Here is a 6,783-nt window from a genome sequence, read left to right as displayed (position 1 = left end):
CGCGGCTGCTGTGTGTGTGTGTGTGTGTGTGTGTGTGTGTGTGTGTGTGTGTGTGTGTGTGTGTGTGTGTGTGTGTGTGTGTGTGTGCGCGCATGGACATGCGTGTGTGTCTGTATGCATTCATAGGTGTGTGTAGCTCATCCATGCAGGCCTACAGTGTGTGAGCAACCGCAGCTACCACGTCTACAGTACTGTTTGTTTTCTGTCTTTAATAATCACCCCCTTGCCATTTGATCTGGGAGCAGAGAACCTTTCCTTTGTGTATGTTCCTTGTTGTGTTTGTCCACTTGAGTGAAAATGAATTTTTATGGCCACATTTCACCTCTCAGTTTACGCTACAACGGCTGCTTGGTGATGCTTTTATGATTAAAATGGCCAAATGAGAACCGGAGAAGGCAGAGAAGAGAGAGAGAGAGCAGAGAGAAGGGAGCTACAGTAGACTGCTAGAAAGCATGAGAAACAAGGCACGGTCGGTGGGACGGATATTTCTGTTATCAATGATGAGTTCTTCTCTAATGAAATCCTGCTAAAAAAGACAAATGGATCTTGTGTTATTGTAATGTGTGTACAGACTTTCACTTCAAAGTGCTTTTAGACAAACGGCAAACAGTGGGGCGATGGCACTCCAAGGAAACAATGCATTTTTTTGTTGAATGTCAGCAATCATTGTGGTCACCAAGGCACTCTGGCAACAGTAGTGTATCAGGTGAAATGATTTTGACAAACATTAGTGTTGTTTTACAGCGCAACGGCAAATGCAAACCCAAACGAGGTTAAAAAAAAAATAAGCTAATGTTCTCTGCTTTCAGTCATGCTGTCTTAGTTAGTTGATTTATCTTTGAAATATAGTTCTGTAGAATATACAAGGAGACAAACCGAGATAATAAATCATTATGTATTCATTATTGCCTATCTATGTAATGATCAGAAGAAGATCCTGGCTTTGATCCACGTTTTCAAATGCAACTTGAATGGACTAGCAGAGAGACAGAGGAGGGACATATTTTTCAGGAGATTGCAGTGTAAGTGCCTGCAGCGAGACCTTGTATTTATGTGGCACTCTGAATTGTTTGCAGCTCTCTCTCGCTCTGTGTGTCTGCGCGTGTGTGTGTGCCCGCTCATGCGTGTGTGTGTGGGTACGCCGATTGGTCATTTCAAATTTCATTAATTAAGAAAGGACATCATGTGAAACAACTTGATTACCGGATAGCAAAGGTGATGGTTATTTCTAAAGGAATCCTATCTACCGTGGCTCATAGAAACATAATGGTTCCTCTGTCTGGGTGTAATCTGTTGGACGACAACTCTCCCTTGTGGAGGGATGAAGCACTGGTGGGGTATAACACAATGCAATCCTCACAGTCAATTCTCCTGTGGTCTCAAAAACATAACCTTTAGGATACAATTCATATGTCAAATCCACATGTCAAATCCTTTCAAATACTTGATCTTAAATGAGTATGCATGGTACAATGGAATTAATGGAATAATCCCCAAGGTGCAAATTCCAAACTAAATCAAGCTCATTTGAATGTATTTGACTGTTGTTTTCTAATAACAGGGCTGTTCTTGTTACTGATTTACAGATTTTTAAAGGGTTTGCCCTTCACTTAACATCTGTGAAAAGCTTGATGTGCAATGTTGGTGTAAAGATTTACTGTAACATTGTACACATTGTAATCTTCACCATCTCAGGAGCACACCCAGGACTGGCCTGATGAAATCCAGTATTTCAACTATTTATGCTTGGCTGTTTAAATTAATTAAATTCCCTGCCAGTTTTTTTCTCTTTACTTACCTCTCATGATTTCCACTTAACCCCTTTCAACAGGGGCGCAACTTTGGTTTTAGAGGTGGGGGGGACATCATTTGGCGGGGGGTCTGAGGGTCCTCCCATTTTTGTGGGCATCTAATGCTCATTTCCTGAATTTCTACACAATCTAATATGACCCATGGCCCTTCTAGCCGTCTCTATTTAGAACAACAAAAAGTAAGCAAAAATGCCCTCAGTCATCAATCTAGGTAAGAGACCATTGTTAAATATGTTTAAATGATTGATAAGACTGAACTAGAATGATGATAATTAAATAATCAATATTGTGGTGCACCTTTAATCAATAGCCTAACAAATTAACAATTCTTACAAATAAAGTACAGACTTAACTTTTGATTGTCTTTAAGACATCCACTATTTCCCATTTCAGCCAGCCCAGCCAGCCTGAGCCGCCTGCATGCCCGACCCCCACCTGTCTAGTCAATAACTCAACTCTCTCCCCAGTTCATCCTCCATATAATTGATATCACAGGCCAAGGCCAGAGTGACAACCAACAGTATGACTGGGATTGTGATTGCCTAAATAGGCATCTCCCCTGACATCGGAATGTTTTCAATACAGACTCCTTTTGTCGTATAGTATTCCATATAAGGAATCCAGACCTTATGAAAGTTGCACTGTATACCCTTAATCTTGTAATAAATCAAATCTAGTAATACATAACGTGACATTTCTGCCATCCATTGTGACATTGTGGGAAGATAACCAACCTTCCAATTAATGACAATGCATTTTTTTGCCACTATAAATGCTAGGTTACACAGTTTCTTCTGATAACCGTCTCCACTATCAATTTCCATGCTGAGATAAAAGAACATACTCTTATCCAGAATTCAGCCAGCCTTCACAAGACCATAACACATGCAAATATGTCCCCTTTTGTGTTGTACACCTCCAGCAGAGGAATTACATTTCTGAGTGCTTGGTATAACTTTCTGAGTGCTTGGTTTAACTGTCATATAGTATGTTCTATGGATGGTGTTAAACTGCAGTCATTTATGTTTGAGATTATATGAATATCACTGGGCATTCTGTATACATTCACCATCATCAAATGCGTCACATTTTTGTTTGACAAAAAGTTTGTCAGACAGCCTTAAAATAGTTTCAATATTTGAAGCTTCTTGCTTGTCTATTGTTGGCTGCACTGAAAGAATAAAGTGTTGTATCTGCAAAAGTTTACCTCTGCGCTGTCACAGACTGGTCTTCCCTGGCTGCCTGACCCTGATGAGACCCCTGTCACCATCTGATCCTGCTCAGATGAGGCACGACAAAGAAATACCTTGTTGTACATTTATACATTATATTATTCAAGAATAGAATCAATGGTTCAATAATTGAAATGACCATTATTCCCAGATCTGACTGTAGTCTACCCATCAACTCAAGATGGAACTTTGTATCTGTTCACTGATTGTTATAATATGCTACAAAATTCACATGAGCTCCGTGGACTGGTCTTCTTCCCTGGCTGTCTGACCCTGCTGGGACACCTATAACCATCTGGTCCTGCTAAGACATGATTAACATAGTGTTGTGAACTGACTGTGCACCATGCCATTGAAGCCTGTAGAGCTGTTTATACGGTGTCAGTGTGAAAAGTAGGGAATTAGCAAGGGAAACTGACAGATCAATAATGTTACATTGCTATACTGACTAATAAAAACTCACATTACGCTGAAGAAACATCAGAATATATCAGTGTTCAATCATTTGACCACTTGTTTCATCGTTTGATTCAGGTCTAGTGTAATTGAAGCAAAAATAATAGCTAAAGTTAATGTGCTAGCTAGCTAATGTTATCAAACTTTTGGCTAGCTCTAGCAAATGATACATCATCAAATTTACTTCGGTTGAAACGGGACAAAACAAAGGCTACAAAACATTTCCATACACACAACAGCTGTTAGATACTGCTACCTAGCTGGAGCTGAACTGGCTGCAGTAGCTACTAGCTAGCTAACTAGTTGCTAGTAGTTCATTCACTTCAGTTGAGAGGGGATGAATCATTGGCTAACGTAACATGTCAGTTACACTACTAGCTCAGCTCTGGAAATACATTTTTTTTTTCTGTCAAACAGTAGTTACCTTGCCAGGTAGATCAGAGAAAAAGTTCAACACAAACAGCAGCTGCCTCTGATCATCTCTTCCATGCTGATCTTCCATGATCATCTCTTCCATGCTGGTCCTTCCATGCTGGTCCTTCCATGCTGGTCCTTCCATGCTGGTCCTTCCATGCTGGTCCTTCCATGCTGGTCCTTCCATGCTGGTCCTATACGCCAGCCTTTCAGAAGCGTCGCATTCACACAGCCTGTCCGCATGCTCTGAGGTGTCTGTGCGGTCCTAAATTCAGCCGGCTGAAACCGGAAAACAGACTACCGACCACTCTGAGGCATCCACATTGTCCTAAAGCTCACCAGTGCAGCGTCTAAGACAAAACGGCACTGGAGAAGAAGGCTAACGTTTTACGTGTCCCCAACCGATTGTGTTTTTTTGTTTGTTTATTTGCATTGTTTGTAACTTATTTTTCAACTTATTTTGCACACAATGTTGCCGCTACGTCTCTTATGACCGAACTTTTGGACATCAGGACTGCGATTACTCACCACGGACTGGCAGAATCCTTTTTCCCTTTAACGAGTCTGACGAGCCCGACGCGAATGAAATGCTGATCCCCGTGATTTTCGTGAAGAGGAGGCGGAGAAAAAGGGGGCAAAGGGTGTGCTGCCTTCTGAGAATTTGTAGGCGATCGAATAAACTTCCACTTCCTTCCATTCTGTTAGCAAACGTGCAATCTTTGGAGAATAAAATCGATGACCTACGCGGAAGATTAAACTACCAACGGGACATTCAAAACTGTAATATCTTATGCTTCACAGAGTCGTGGCTGAACGACAACGCTATCAACATACAGCTGGCTGGTTATACGCTGTACCGGCAGGATAGAACAGCGGCGTCTGGTAAAACAAGGGGCGGCGGACAATGCATTTTTGTAAATAACAGCTGGTGCACAATATCTAAGGAAGTCTTGAGCTATTGCTCGCCTAAGGTGGAGTATCTCATCATAAGGTGTTTACATATTTTCATAGCTGTTTACATACCACCACAGACTGAGGCTGGCACTAAGACAGCATTGAATGAGCTGTATTCCGCCATAAGCAAACAAGAAAACGCTCACCCAGAGGCTGCGCTCCTAGTAGCCGGGGACATAAATGCAGGGAAACTTAAATCCGTTTTAACATTTCTATCAGCATGTTCAATATGCAACCAGAGGGGAAAAAAACTCTAGACCACCTTTACTCCACACACAGAGACGCATTCAAAGCTCTCCCTCGTCCTCCATTTGGCAAATCTGACCATAATTCTATCCTCCTGATTCCTGCTTGCAAGCAAAAATTAAAGCTGGAAGCACCAGTGACTAGATCAATAAAAAAGTGGTCAGAGGAAGCAGATACTAAGCTACAGGACTGTTTTGCTAGCACAGACTGGAATATGTTCCTGGATTCCTCCAATGGCATTGAGGAGTACACCACATCAGTCATTTTCTTCATCAATAAGTGCATCGATGAAGTCGTCCCCACAGTGACTGCACGTACATACCCCAACCAGAAGCCATGGACTACAGGCAACATCTGCACTGAGCTAAAGGCTAGAGCTGCCGCTTTCAAGGAGGGGGTCTCTAACCCGGAAGCTGAAAAGAAATCCCGCTATGCCCTCCGACGAACCATCAAACAGGCAAAGCATCAATATAGGACTAAGATCAAATCGTACTACACCGGCTCTGACGCTCGTCGGATGTGGTAGGGCTTGCAAACCATTATAGACTACAAAGGGAAGCACAGCCGAGAGCTGCCCAGTGACACGAGCCTACCAGACGAGCTAAACTACTTCTATGCTCGCTTCGAGGCAAATAACACTGAAACATGCATGAGATCACCAGCTGTTCCGGAAGACTGTTATCACGCTCTCTGCAGCCGATGTGAGTAAGACCTATTTGCATTGCCCCCCCTCCCCTTTACACCGCTGCTACTCTCTGTTTTTATCATCTATGCATAGTCACTTTAATAACTCTACCTACATGTACATATTACCTCAACTAACCGGTGCCCCACACATTGACTCTGTACCGGTACCCCGCTGTACATAGTCTCGCTATTGTTATTTTACTGCTGCTCTTTAATTACTTGTTACTTTTATTTATTATTCTTATCCGTATTTTTTAAAACTGCATTGTTGGTTAGGAGCTCGTAAGTAAGCATTTCACTGTAAGGTCTACTACACCTGTTCAGCACATGTGAATAATAAAGTTGTGGACAAAAATGCAATTTAAGATTGTGTGAGTGTCATGTCCCCCCCATCCCCAGTGAAAGTTGCGCCCCTGCCTTTCAATAACACCAGGAAAACAGAAACCAGCTCTTTTGCCAAATGTGCAACCTGAGCCCCTGATTCACCTCAGATTTGTGTCAAATGCCATCCTTCATCAAGAATATCAACATCACAGCCGCCTCAGCACTCTCGTGTACATTTTCACACTCATAGAGAGGATTAATTCACTTCAATATTTTATTTTCCAGAGGAAATGACAGATTGTTTTTGCGTGGGACCTATTTGATGTTGGAGCAGGAGAAGCTAATACTCTGGGCTTTGAAGTCCCCAGCGCTGTTATCTCCCTCTATTTACTTTGGCTGAAGTGTTAAGTGGAGTTTTCGTTTGGCCTGAAGGATGTAATGCCCTGCGAATGAGAGATTTACAGGAAGGGAAACTGCGACTCTGCCGCTGCGCACTCCTTTTAGGCCCCGAAACAAAAACTATTTATGCAAATGTATAGCGAAGCCCGAAAACACTCTCAGACAAAATCAGATGTTTTCCAACAGGCTGCTGAGTTGGCAGATGTTCTGTCGCTTCAACAGGGACCCTGTAAACAAAAGCTGTCGATGGCTCTCCGCTT

This window comes from Salvelinus namaycush, chromosome 31 (genome assembly GCF_016432855.1).
Source record: "Salvelinus namaycush isolate Seneca chromosome 31, SaNama_1.0, whole genome shotgun sequence".
Lineage (NCBI taxonomy): Eukaryota > Metazoa > Chordata > Actinopteri > Salmoniformes > Salmonidae > Salvelinus > Salvelinus namaycush.
The sequence above is the reverse complement of the archived record's forward strand: the minus strand, read 5'-3'. Positions refer to the sequence as shown.